Genomic DNA, 15,012 nt, shown 5'->3' with positions numbered 1-15,012 from the left:
CTCCTATTTACATAAGCAATTCTGCATTTTTTGCTTTGATTATATTTTCCTATCTACATTACCATATACTATAGCTATTATCAATCCTGGAGGGGAACTTATATTAATATACAGTATGCTTGCAGTATTTCTGGTGCAGTGCTTTGAATATGTACTATTCAACTGCTGTGAGATTTTGATGGATGCAAGTTAAAATCTAGTACAAACTATACATATTTGGTATCGGCATGCTCGGGAGGCATGGATCCTTCTAAATCATAATAAAATATGTTTATCATATATTTTTTAATGCATTATATAATTTTCAATGCTTTGGGTATTTAGAATCTTGTCACAGAAGTGGAATTACACAAAAATCCAGTTTCTTTATACTAAATGTTCCCCCTGGAAATGCCCCTAAAATGAAAGAGAATAAATGTTGAAAAACTACTTGGCTTAAAGGAGAAGGAAGGGTATCATCTCTACCCTATGACGATGCTACTGTTAGCTGAGAAAAATGCATCAGCCCGTGGTCCTACTATTCTATTCCCATGCCGCCATCTTCTTCTTCTTTCGCAACCTTCTCTAAAGTCTGATTTTCACTCTCCTACACATGAGCACAGCGAAGATAGAAGAATGCTATGTGGTGCAGAAGAAGAATTCTATGTGGTGCAGAAGAATAGTAGTACCCAGCCAGTGTAGAATTCAGGACAACCAGTCCAGGGTCTCAGGGAAGCTATTAAAATCAGGGGGGGAGCATAGAGCAAAAATGTGCTGACATTAAAGGGGTTAATTGACCATATACATGCTGACCAGATTGCATGTTCTCCTGAGAGCAAATAAGAGAGTACAGTTCATTTAGCACTTTGTTATGTCCCCTTAGTTTTGACTGAGCTGCAGAAACAGCATCGTCTGCCTTATTGTAACTACAAAGCAACCTCTTGAACCAGTAATTCGACTGAGCAACCAGACTCTGCTGTACAACAATATAATTTTCATACTGCCTTACCTATATGCTAGTTTATTTGACAATAGCCTGTATAATACATATAAGGTTAGTGGGAATTTACAAATATGCATAATATTTTTCAAATGTAGGAGGCTTTGCAAGCAAAGCAACTTAACAAGGTATGATTTTTTTCTAATAAATATGTGGCTTTTCAATCAATAACACTAATTAAACATTAATTAGGCACTAATTAGTCATGTCACATTAAGAAGCAATGAAGCAAAAATCATTATACACTCTTAAACGTAATACAATTTGTCCCCAACATTTTTTATTCAGTTTATTATCCTGCTCTGCAATATCAAGAATACGGGGAGAGCATTAATAAAGTCAGTGGGGCAGAAGGGATATAACTGAAGTGGTAATGGGATTACTGTTTAGGATGACAGCTTGCAAAAATCTGAGCTCATGGTTTTCAGAATGACAAAAAGTGACACCCCAATACTCTGTGATTACTAAGCATACTCATTACAGCTAAGCAATGACAGTAACAAAGGCAAAAGGTTTGATATGTCAGAAAAAAATCACAGTAATGAATAAACACTCTCAAGGGCATCCGCAAATAAGAAACATGGGGGGGGGGGGCTGTCCCCAGGGGTGTTTCTGGGGTCTATGCCTCCCTGAGGCGAACTTGCAGGCTGCAGCGCCCCTGCTTATCCCAGATTGCTGTTTAAATGTCCCACGTTGCCCTGCTTGTTCTAGGTTCGTCTCAGCTCCCTGCTTCTCAGAGAAAAAACATCTAAGATAGGATTGGATTTTTTTACATGAGCCAGGCAGAGGGAGAGAGAGACAAGCAGCGTGGGAACAGCAGGAAAGGATAACTTTGGTGTTGGGATTCTGCTTGTACAAGTGTAGGTGAGGGAATGCTTTCAATCTATCCATTTCTGTATTCATCTTACTGGAATGTCTGAAGTTAATGGCGTGCTCATTGGCCATTACTACAGTCATTATAGGGCACATCTTGGGTTAATATGCTGATCATCCATTTCCACAGTAATTATACTGGCACATCTGGGCTTTAATTGCCCATTTAATGAATATACTGGCTCTTTTGTGGTTAATATACTCGTTTTCCATTTCTTGTAGTAATTATACTGGCATGTCTGAGGTATGTTTTGGTAAAATGGGTGCCGTATTTAGGGGTGTGGTCACAAAGTTCATGTGGCCAAACATTTCGTTGCACTGCATGCGGCAGTTTTTCATGGTTTATACTCTCTACTTAAACAATAAATTCAGGGCATGTCTAGCAAATCCAGCAAGAAATGCTGCCCTGATTACAATTTAATTCACATGCAATCAGTGCAGCCCTGCAACCTGCATTTAGTAGATGTACCAGCACAGGGCAAATGTGGATACAGACATCTGTAAGGGCTAGGGCAATGTTCCCCAACCAGTGGCTCATGAGCAACATGTGGCTCACCAATCCCTTGGATGTTGCTCCCAGTGGCCTCAAAGCAGGAGCTCATTTTTGAATTTCTGGCTTGGAGGCAAGTTTCAGTTGCATAAAAACCAAGTGAACTGCAAAACAGAGCCTTCTGTAGGCTGCCAGTCCACAAAGGGGCTATTAAGTGGCCAATTATAGCTCTTATTGGCACCCCCAGGAACATCTTTCATGCTTGTGTTGCTCTCCAACACTTTTTCCATTTAAATGTGGCTCCCAGGTATAAAAGGTTGGGGATCCCTGGGCTAGGGGGTTGCCAAAATTTCTGGAAAAAAATACCAGCCTTCCTATATTTTTCTCTTTCCTCCCTATTAACAAAATTGGCATTAAGCATTAATTTTATTGGCCAATGAGGCATTTTTTTTTTTTTGCAAGGGGAAGGAGGGCTGGGAAAGAAGGGATCACCAACAAGCTGAAATTTAACCAGCGCCCTCTGGATAGTTTTTTATCTTTTACAGTCCGTTGCTCTACACTGAGCTTTGAAGGAGCCTATTTGTATATTAAGCAGCAGCTCCCTGCTTCTCACAAAAAAAATCCAAAATGGTCATGCATTCCATGGTTATCCACTTTCTATAGTAACTAAACCGCATATCTTTGGGGAAGTTTTGTTATTATTAGTATGGTATTTAGGGTTGTGCTCAAAAAGTGCATGTAGCCAAAAGATTTTTCGCAGAGCTGCGCATGACAGATTTTCATCCCTCCTAGTTATACAATTATTAGGTGTGAGAAACTCTATGGGCTTTGCCAGTTAATTGGTTTCCTACAAACTTAGTTATTGTATACAGGTTTATGGTGGCCATACACGGGCAGATTTCAGCTTATCTGTTTGTCTATGGGCACAATGACGGGCCTACTTGACTGGTCTAAAATTGGGCAGATCTCAATCGGGCAGATTTGATTTTCCCATGGAATCAGGGGCCTGCATGTGGTCCTCTATTCGGTGGCTCATATACCCACCATTTTAATTACCTGCCATTTTAATTGGCCCTAGGGCCAAACAATCTAATTAGCCCAATATCGCCCACCTTAGATGCACATATCAGGAGAAGATCTGTTCATTTGGGGACCTCTTTAGTCTTAGAAATGTAAGTTGTTTTTTCTTGATGAATTTGCCCCCCTGAAAAAATTTTCTGCGGATGGTTTGTTTTCTTAAGAAATGGATTGTATGTACAGGTATCGGATCCCATATCCGGAAACCAGTTATCCAGAAAGTTCTGAATTATGGAAAGGCCGTCTCCCATAGACTCCATTATTAGCAAATGATTCTAATTTTTTAAAAAATGATTTCCTTTTTCTCTGTAATAATAAAACAATACCTTGTACTTGATCCCAACTAAGATACAATTAATCCTTATTGGGGGCAGAACAAGCCTATTGGTCATATTAAATATTTAAATGATTTTTAGCAGACTTACGTTATGGAGATCCAAATTACATAAAGATCCCTTATCTGGAAAACCCCAGGTCCCGAGCATCTGGATAACAGGTCCCATACATGTATTAAGAGATTGGGTGGAAGTATGAGTATGAGTGAAAGAGCCTTTATTTGGCATTTGTCTCATGGGTCTTATCATAGTAAGACTGTAATATATCCCTGTTTTAGTTAATGGTATTAGCCATTTTGATATTTAGACATGCACCTACAGTAAGCATTGAGTTTGGATGCAGTTCCACTTCCTTATGAGCCACAATGCTCTGACATTTTTTAGGCGCTTTAATAATTGGAAATAATGACGGTCAGGATGTTTAGCAATGATGCAGGCGCATGAAAAATTGCTTCAGGGAAAATGATAACAATGTAAATGTTAGTAAAACTGTACAAATTGGAAACCTATTCCCTCTAGAGTTTAAATATAATTGCTGCTGTGTTTCTATAGTCCTGATTAGTTGGCGGGGACATAGCCTTCTAATAATGGTTTATTTTAAAATGATATATAGTGACTAGTATTTCAAACAAATGGCTTGGTCTGACACACTGCTGAGTTGGCGGCCGTGCTTTAACACATGTCAGAGCTTTGTGTATAATTAGGGTGCAGACATAGTATCTGCTTATGCATTAGTAGGCAATTTAGGCTTAACCATTAGGCAACCAGTTTCTACATGCATAAATGTAACTCATCAGAGCATCTGAGCTTTGCCTTTAGGGTAAAATCAATAAGGTGTGATCTATTAGAGCTTTCCTACATTTGGATAAAGGGAATAGAATTGGTCACATAAAATCCTTAGGGAGCTTTTTATTCCAAATGCAGAGACAATAATGGTTTCATAGAATATGGGCAAGGGAAAGGGATTAAAGCAACATTTAGGAAATGTTGTACTTAATTTGGACCAAAAAATATTAGGTAAGTCATTCTGGGCCATTAGATGTTTTTCAGTCTTAGATTTTATAGCTTAATATAATTTGGCCCCTGCTGTGTGTTATTTCAAAACAAAAACACTGAATAGGCTTATTAGCACTGAAGACCCAGATAATGTGCTTCTGCCATTAGACTTTACTTGTATTGAAAATAAAAAGAGTCAAAACTTTAGAACAGAAAACATCTGGTATCTTTGGTGCAAGAGAAAATGAATTTCTTTACAAGACAAACACAAACAAGGGAACAGTTATTATAAATTCAATAGTGATAAAGCATTTCTCAGTGCTAGAAGTATTAGTACACCGTTGATATTAGGTCCCTGTCCCTAAAAGCTCACAGTCTATAAGGAAGAGGAGACAGACAGAAACCAAATAAGATGGGGACATAAGTCTGGGGTGTGTTGTTGCAGGGGAAGACTACTGAAATGCTTCATTTTCATAAAGTGATTTCTTAGGTTTCAACTTTTTATATGGTCAACCAGGGTTTGTAAAAATTGAGAAATAAAACTGTGGGGTTATCATGCATTTTATCAGCTGCAGAAACTTGTAAGCAAGATGTAAGTAGTGCTACATAATTCTTCCCTTAAAACTGTATTAGTTGTATTTAAAGCTTTTTAAAACACTCTGAAAAAAACTGAAAACAGTGAATAGAAGATGTTTGACAGTGTTTCAGTAGTTTTAAAAAAAATGAAAAAATCTACTGATTGGCTATTGGTCAGTGAGTAATAGATGACATGTAAATTCTACATTTTTCTCAGCTATTAAGAAAGCAGTACTGTGCTCCTTAATATTTATTATTTTATAGTATTGTGCTATCCAATATTAAAAGCAACACTACCAACAAATCTATATCTGGCTTGTTTGTGCTTATTCTACTTCTAATACTTCTAAAATACTCTAGGGACCAAGCAGTGACTTTAAAGTGGTAATGAACCATGTGTGACATGTTTATCATTAGACTTCAAAACATATTACCTATTTCTTGTATTAATTGGTCATTGCAAGTGATCAAATCAGTGCAATTTGGCCATCAATATGCATGTTAAAGAAAAACTATACCCCCGAATACTGTAGGTCTCCATAAAAATATACTGCATAATCAAGCTCTTGTGTAACATCCTGCTTCATCTAAATAAACCATTTTCGTTTAAATATACTTTTTTAGTAATATGTGCCATATATGTGGATACTCCTAAATAGAAAATTGGCTTTTTAAAGAGTGCATTTTATCATGTACTTGATCCCAACTAAGTTGCATGAATCCATATCAGTGTCAAAACAATCATACTGGGTTTTATTTAATGAGTAAATTCTTTGTATACACTTCTAGTATGGTTAAGTGTATGGAGAAAAAAACCTTTATCCAGAAAATCCCTGGTCCCAAGATTTCTGGATAATAGATTCTATACCTGTACTTACATCTGAAAGTTCACATAGTGTTCACGAACCTTTCCCACATACTCCAACTAAATAAGCTTATGTTAAAAGGGGGTGTATTTTCCCTTTAACCGGTCAGTGCTATTTACTAATAGTATGCAAAATCACAAATCGCTTCTAGATATTTCCAGGCAACAATTATTTGGCAACCTCATTTTAGATAATTATATAAAAGCAATGTATTATTCATGCAAAGATTAGCTAGCTGCAAATGCCCATTGGTCATTTATCAGAAGCCAAAATGTTATTAGCTCATTATAAGTTTTTTCTCTTGGGAATCTATGCCAAATGTACCGTAGTATAATAAAACAGAACTTGAAATTATCACATGAATCACATGGTTTGTCTAAACATACAACGCAGGCAATATACAGTACAGTTAACTAAAAATAAACAAGAAACTTGAAACCACCATGCAGAATGCTGTATTGCCCCATTTTCTATTTCAGTAATAATGCACTGAAATTCAACTTAAATGTAATAGAAAGACAATGTGCAAATGGAGGTGATCAGTAATTCCCCAACAGCTGCGATATTTTATTATAAGAGCAACTTTCATCCATAAGTGCATGTAAAAATTTAGAAGCCAAATTACATTCCATTGTACTGCATGCATAAATGAATAGGAATTGTTAAATGCTTTAGGAATGAGAATCATCTGAAATTTAAGCATAATACAAGCTGATTTTAACTGGGCAAGGTAAATCTGTAGTACATGGAGATGCTTTTATTGTCTCCATTTTTTTATGTTGCTTAAAGGTCCTTGATGTTCCACAATAATTGATTGAATAGGAAGGACACTCTATTGATGATCTGCCGTGGAAAGCCTTGGGGAGCTTAATAACAAATCAACAAGCCACGGTTTTACATAATTGTGTCCTTGACATTGTGTGCTTAGATTACTGAAAAAGATACCTTACCAATTCAAACTTGGCACATGGGAAATCCCACACATTTTGTGATATCTGGGACACCCAAACAGATCTGAACCAATGGCTGAGAGGTATGGTGTTTGGTACTCTTTCATTAATACTAGGCATTAGGTGAGAACATTGCATGCTCAACTCAACCTGATTTTTTAACGTCTGCACCTAAAACCTGGTGCATTTTTTATTATTTTTAAAAAAATACTCTAGTGGAAAAAATCCCTCATGGTTAAAAAAAAAAGTTAATGAAAAGATTATGATCTCTCTCTGTCTCTTACTATATATATTTAACTTGATTTACCCAAACACAAACATCATGGGATTACGAATCTACCGCTAAGCCTATGCTATGCTTCGCTGGGAAAATAGGGTAAGATGGTGGCATGGTGCTATTATTATAGAAAGAATTCCCAGGATACTGCTCTTTTTCCAAATAGGAGAGCCAGTCCAGGGAAAAAATTAATTAAACTCACTGGTGGGTGGGTGCCTAAGATAATTAGTTTTTTTAAAAAAACACATAAAAAACATTATTTTGCACTGATGTGACTATGTGAAGTGACTATAGTAGGGGCCCAGAAGTAAGTGAAATGCAGACTGTTTTAATGGGAAGGTTACATACAATAGATATTAGATACTTAGGGAAACCAAAGAGAGAATGGCAGCACTTTTAATCTGTCAGTCAAATATTAGCAAACTGCATACATTAACGTGCCTCAGTAAGTTAAATGGTTTTTTAATGTGGCTAAATAACTGTGGCAGCTTTGTGTTGGTGTGTTTTCTAATGTAAAAAGGTATGAGCAACAAAATTAGCTCCAGCTTTAGAAGATGCAGTGAATAAAATGGGTATTCCTAATAATCTGGTGCTCTACACTGAGTAGTCCTTTCCTCCACTGAATACAAAGATTGAGTTATAAATCGTTTTTGTTTTTTGTTATAAAGATCATTTCTTAAGTTCCATTCTAAGAAAACCTCACCTGACAGGAAAGCACGTTATTTATAGAGACACATCCTGTGCTGCAGACAGTGGTTTACAGAGGTCTTATACAGCCACATTTTACACTTTAACCTTTTTTTTAAATATGAAATTCAAGGCAGTAAATACTTTATATGTTGCACAGGTTCATTTGATTGGAAAGCCGCCTAGTTCTAAGGCTAGATCTAGACTCAGGTTGTCTGGTTCTACGGTCACATGGAGCCGATTCTCATCCTGTAGAAAAATGCAGGCCCAGAATCATCCCTACTCTGGCACCAGCCTCCTACCTTGCCCACACGCATAAGCATTGTCTCCCCAGGCAGATGGGGCAGATATCGGCTGGAAATGCAAAGTTCCATGTTTTTTGGCTGATATCCACCATGTGTGCCTGCACCAGGGCAGAGACAATGTATCCAGGTGCAGGCAAGGTAGCAGGCTGGTGCCAGCGGAGGGGTTGATTCTCAGTCGGGGTATGGTATATACACTATACCATATATATGCCAAAGAATGTTGGCCAGTGGCACAACTACCAGGGGTGCAACTGCACCCAGGTCCCCCCACCCTGGGACCTCCCAGAGCAGCGGAACAGAAGAGAATCTCTTTGCACATGTGTGCATTTGAAAGCAAAATACGTGTCTGGGGGGGCCCCCATTGCACATCCTGACAGAAGCACTTGTCTAAATGCAGTCCACATAGTAATAAATGCCCATGTATTAAAGGAAATGTGTACTCACAGGTCAAAAAGATTTTTGACCAAAAAGAAGTCCTATGAGTGCAGATGGGCATCTCTCTTTATATATAGATCTGTATCTAAATTCAGGATTTTTATTCCTCAGTAGATTGGCACTATGCAGTAAGATACACCACATATTGAAAATATAAATATACATTGTGGCTATATCCTTGACACATGCCTAATTAAATCTGCACACAGACCTAGATTATTCATATCGTTGCAAAGAGTACATATATTATCACTAAAAAGCTCCGTAGGAATCAGCTGCTTTGAGATTCCTTCTTTTGCTTTATGATTGGGGATGCACAGAATCCATATTTTTTATTATAAATTAGTTAATTATTTTTTTAATACTGAATCCTCAGCAAAAGATTAAACTGGATACCAAACATAATCTGAACCTAACCTAATACCTTTAAAATCAAAGATAAATATCCAATACGTATCACACACAATTATCACAGGAATAGCAATGGTTGTAATTTGTAGAATCTTACCCCCAATCAAGGTGGGTCCAGGTGCTCATGCCCCAGACTGCCTATGATTAAGTACCCCTAAGGTACGAAACGCATAAGGCTTCTGAAATTTTTGTTTTATGTATGGATTAAATAAATTGTAAACTTTTAACTACTACAAGCTGCTCCTTCTGACTTTTTTACATACTGTGGATACCAGAGTGCCTGCCTGCTTTTCTCCTGTGAATACCTTTAAAATCAAAACAGAAAAAAATGTAAACTCTGGAACAAAACAGGGGAGGGGCATGGCAGCAGCAGCCAATATGGCTGCACATTGAGACTGCTCCCACCCATAACATCTAACTTTTAAGCCACTGTGACACTATATTTTGACATCAGAAACAACAGTCCATTTGGATGATACCAGAATTCATGGCCGAGATTATTACCAACGTGCCTCCTACTTGGGCCATCAAAGAAGGTAACCATCCACCGCTGCCCCATTGTATTGATATGGCCAACCAACACAAAAAACAGCAAGGAGTACACCATAAAACCCCTACTCAGCTAGCCAGACCTGTTACAGAATACCTACACCACTACTTCAGTCTATTCCAATGCAAGAGGAAGGTCCCTTCAGTGAAATTGCAGACACCTATGGAAATGGATCAGCAAGAAACAGGTACCCCTGACCCCAACAAAATGCTGCTAGATAAATTCTGCACCACAGCTAAATGCATAACAGAAGATTTATCTTTACAAATTCAGGAACTTGGTTCCCGCACAGATCAACAAAATAAAGTTGACAATATTATCAATGTGTTAGATACGCTTGAGCATGTTGAACTAGCAACAACAACTGCAGGAAGCCCTTGGACAGTGATAACCACTCCCACAGAAATAATATTAGGGTCAGGGGTTTACTTGAGCACATCACTGAGCTACGTGCAACCTTAACTGATCTAGACTGATTTAGAGACTTGATACCCAAAACACCCCTCTCTAGACTAGAATTTTATCTTATACACAGGGCTCTCTGACCATACAAACAAGGGGACCCCCCAGAAATGTTATTACATGTTTTCACTATCATAAAACTCAAGATAGCATTCTATGAGCAGCCAGAGAACAGGGATCCTTGGAATTCCAAGGCCATCAATATCGATATAACCGGATATAACACTTCAAAAGCAGAAACTTATGCAACTAGTTACCAAATTATTACAACACAATATAAGATACCATTAGGCATTCCCTTTCCACCTGGCAATCACATTTAATAATAAACCATTCAGCTGCACTTCTCTAGAAGAAGGATTGGAAATAATGGCCAAATTTCATCACTCAGCATGATCAGTGTCTCAAATCTAGCTTTAATCTATACTACTTTGAACAACCATTTCTCCAAGGATATCTCTTGAGGCTTTATCCTCTCGCCTTTTTGCCTTATATTACCAATACAGTGTCTTAATTACAATCAAGGGGGAACCCTCCCCCCCCTTTTTTTTCCAAAACCAGTACTCTGCAGTATCAATGAAGTCTAGCATTTATAGCAGATTTAAATTGCATTAAATGTTAGACTGCCTATTAAACACTATCATACCTCCCAACATTTAAAAAACAAAAAGAGGGACAAGAAGATTTGGCGCGCGCGACCACGCCCCAATTAACACACCCCATTTTTTTCTAAAAATACTCCTTTTATATAGTTGAAATGGCGGGATCAGATGCAAATGTGCTATACCCTCATACTGTACTACCTAAGGAAGCCCACAGAGCCCCCCCATACACAGTGCCCTTCATACACAGAGCCCCCCCATATACAGTACCCCCCATACACAGTACCCTTTATATACAGTACCCTTTATAAACAGTGCCCCCATACACATTGCCCCCCATACACAGAGGCCCCCAAACACAGAGGCCCCCCATACACAGAGCCCCCCCAAACACAGTGCGCCCCCATACACATAGGCCCCCCAAACATAGAGCCCCCCATACACCGAGCCCCCCAAACACAGAGGCCCCCATACACAGAGCCCCCATACGTGCTCCGACTCCTTCCGCTGCTTCTCTCAAGTGGCTCCTTCGCCGGCGGTCCCAGGTCATTTTATAAGGTTGCGCCCCGTGTACGTGTGACGTCATTACGCACGGGCGCAACCTTATAAAAGGGCCTGGGACCGCCGGCAAAGGAGCCACTTGAGAGAAGCAGCGGAAGGAGTCGGAGCGCTCATCCCGCTGTCGCGGATCGTTCTATGAATGTCCCGCATTTCCGTAATCTATTACGAAAATGCGGGACATTCAGGGAACTATCCGGGACAGCGGGACGAGCTATAGAAAGCGGGACTGTCCTGCTTAAAGCGGGACAGTTGGGGGGTATGCACTATGCCCGTATCTCCCCTTTAATATCACAGAAAATACTAAATGTGTATTTTCATATCAGTTGCATAAAATATGCAATGTTAATAAGTTTATTATTCTTAAAATTAATATAGCGAACCACAGTTTTGTTAATAATATGGAACCTTTTTCCAGTCCAAGGATGATGGCAAGGACATAAATATTGACTTACCTATTAAGTTATTAATAGATTATATAGACTCATGAGGGACTTCAGCTTCATTATGTGGTATTTTTGCATATTTTTATGGATGTAAGGGCTCGACAAGTGAGTTTTTGTTTAGACTCATAAAGGTTACAACAAAATGGAGAAAAGGTGCTTGTATCTAGGATATCATTTAAACAAACAGACCCCACATGATAATTCTGTCCTACTGAATGGGGAGTCATTATCAAACAGCTATCCCCCTGTAACTCAGTAGCACATATAGTTACATAGTTACACAGGGTTGAAAAAAGACCAGAGTCCATCTAGTTCAACCTTTCCGAGTAAACCCAGCACACACAAACCTATACTGACCTATCTATACACTCAAATATATAAACTATATATACCAACATCAATACTAACCAATAGCTCTAATACCTTGGAAATTATGCTTTTTTCAAGAAATCATCCAGGCCCCTCTTAAAGTCATTAACAGAATCTGCCATCACAACATCACTAGGAAGGGCATTCCCCAACCTCACTGCCCTCACCGTGAAAAACCACCTACGCTGCTTCAAATGAAAGTTCCGCTCCCCTAATCTAAAGGTGTGCTGGCAATTTGATAAAACCACTGCCCCTGAAATTGAGTTTAAGAAATTCCCAAACATAGAAGCAGGCCTACTGAGAGCAGAGAAAAGGCCTACTGAGTGGGTAGGTCATGCAGGAAAACACGATCTCTGCTGTCTTACAATACAAATATATTTTTTTGTGATAATGAAAATAATTTCTATAGTAAGTCTAGCACTATTTTAAGTTGTGTTTACAGAATTGCACTATATGTGCTTATTTTCTTGAACTGTGTTTAGGGGAGAGAGTTGACTGAAAATGATATGTGTTTATACATATAACACATTACAAAAACAAGACAATCGTGTACCTTAGTGATCCCAAACTACCCACTACAGGTGAATACAGAACTGTTACTCCAAATATTATTAAAATCTGCCCTTTCCACCAATGGGAAGAATAGTGTGTCCTCCACTATATCCCCTTACATTACAGCAAATCCATACTTGCTTTATTATTTGCTATATGACCCACATAATTGGGTGTAATCAGCTTTTTCCATGCTATAATATTTATGGAAGTATGTCTTTGTGCTCATACACAGTGTCAGTTATGCACATGATTTACACAGATTGCTTCAAATATTTGCAAAATATTCTTTTGCTGAGAATGAACAAGTGACATTTTCTTTGCTCAATACATTCCGGTCTAAAGTCCATTAGTTGAAAGATCACATTAGACTGTTTATGTTGCTAGGCTACCAGACGTGAGTTAGCATATTCAGTTTATATTACTTGCATGTGTGACACACAGTTAATTGACGCAGACAAGGGCATTTATTAAAATCCATCTTACTGCATCAATATCTGTATATACAAACTGTTCATACATTCTACAAAAAAATGTTTCTTTTAGAACAGATTTTTGGCTGTATAGATTCTAAACTCAAATGTTAGCATATGTTTATGTGATTGCTTTTGCAGTATGTGTGTGGTACAACTGTAGGGTGCTCTTTTTGTATTTAGAAATAAGAACATTTATATTAGAGAAAAGAAGAAAAAAAAACAGCAGAAATGTTGATTTTTGTTATGTTGATACTCTATAGCCTTTATTAGGATACACAGGATGGCCTGTTGGTAATTAAGTGATAGCCTGGTTTGCCTGCAGTATATACAAAACTGGAACTGCACAGATGTCGGATGAACAAGAGCTTTCTGTCTCTGTCATGGTATATACTTATCAGGTCACTAGTGCCAAGTGGTTCGTGATGAGCTCTAACAATGAGATATGTGGTGTCTGTTTGCAGATGTCTGTCCCTTTAATAAAATTCTAATACATATTTTTTCAGCCAGCTGGCCATAGCTCACTTTAGCTATGAATGATCACACATTATACTCAGGCATTTACACTGTGCTGATTAATGAACTCACTTCAATAGGTTTACATGTAACAGACATCTATCTAAGCTGCATATATAGTCCCAACATGAAGGCTCATGGGGGGTTCTGGGAGATTTAATTGAGTGGAAAAACTGGAGATTTACAGTTGGACACAAAACAGAATCTAAATCCTCTTTAGATATTTAATATACTTGTAGTCTAGTATATTTGCAATCTAGCACAGACAACCTTAAAATAAAATGTCTTTGCCAGGAAAGGAATAGTCTTAATGGGCTGATGCTTACTGCAAGTGACACTTTATAGACAACGTGTTACTGGTTTAGAACTAACTAAGGGATGCATTCTTAATAAGAAATAGTTATCTTTTTTTGCAATATGAAAAAAAATAATAATTCTGGATTGCATTGCATGCAGTATAACATTAAACATCAGCATTTCCCCTCTATAAAGCTGTAAACCCTTATGCAAAATGAGCTATATATATATATATATATACACATATATATATATACACATATATAATACTAGTAAAAATCATAAGGATACAATGGAATATATGTACAATATGTATATATCATTATATAACTAAGTCGGATTAGAGCTGTACAGAGATACATTCTATTTATATATAATATAAATATATAAAAACAATGTTTTGTCATTTGACTTATATAAAAGGTACCAAGGTGCCAAGCACATCCACCTGTGCCTGTACAGTTTACCTTAGTGTCCACATGCAGATTTATGTAATTATAACTGTATATAAATACACATTGAGAAATGGGCATGCATGCAGATGGTGAGTGGAAGAAGCAGAGCAGTTGAGCGGGTATTAGCAATCCCCTTACCTATTAGCCTTTGCAGAACAGCTGTCAGTCTCCTTACTGAGCACTGTTGTTTTGACTTGAAGGACAGATGATTGCCAGCACATGCACACAGCCCCTCGCAAAAGCCATCTTCTCCCTGTCTGCTAGCAAACTGAAAGTCTCCAGCAGCTCCGCTCTCCAGCTGCAAACATCTCATTAGACTAATGCATTCAGCACAGGCAGAAAACTCGATTTACCATAGCTACAGCAATGAATTTCCATTACGATGACAGCTTCAACCACATCATGTCCGGAAAACCAGCCAACCACTGGCTTTTAAAAGAACACACACATTTTGCATGCAGAAAATGAGGCCTGT

The 15,012-nt window shown here is 38.1% G+C and overlaps 1 protein-coding gene across 2 annotated transcripts in view; it reads right to left on the bottom strand.

Annotated features, from left to right (window-relative positions):
- Window positions 1-15,012, bottom strand: part of scml4 (Scm polycomb group protein like 4) — a 53,794-nt gene extending 38,782 nt beyond the window's left edge. The window contains exon 1 of one of the 2 annotated variants that reach the window (XM_031902635.1): window positions 14,676-15,012. The gene's annotated coding sequence lies outside the window, so the exon portion shown is untranslated. The remainder of the gene's footprint in view (window positions 1-14,675) is intronic. The other variant, XM_002937160.5, reaches the window with a different exon arrangement.

Source organism: Xenopus tropicalis, chromosome 5 (assembly GCF_000004195.4).
Source record: "Xenopus tropicalis strain Nigerian chromosome 5, UCB_Xtro_10.0, whole genome shotgun sequence".
Classification (NCBI taxonomy): domain Eukaryota; kingdom Metazoa; phylum Chordata; class Amphibia; order Anura; family Pipidae; genus Xenopus; species Xenopus tropicalis.
This window is presented reverse-complemented; position numbering and strand designations above follow the sequence as displayed.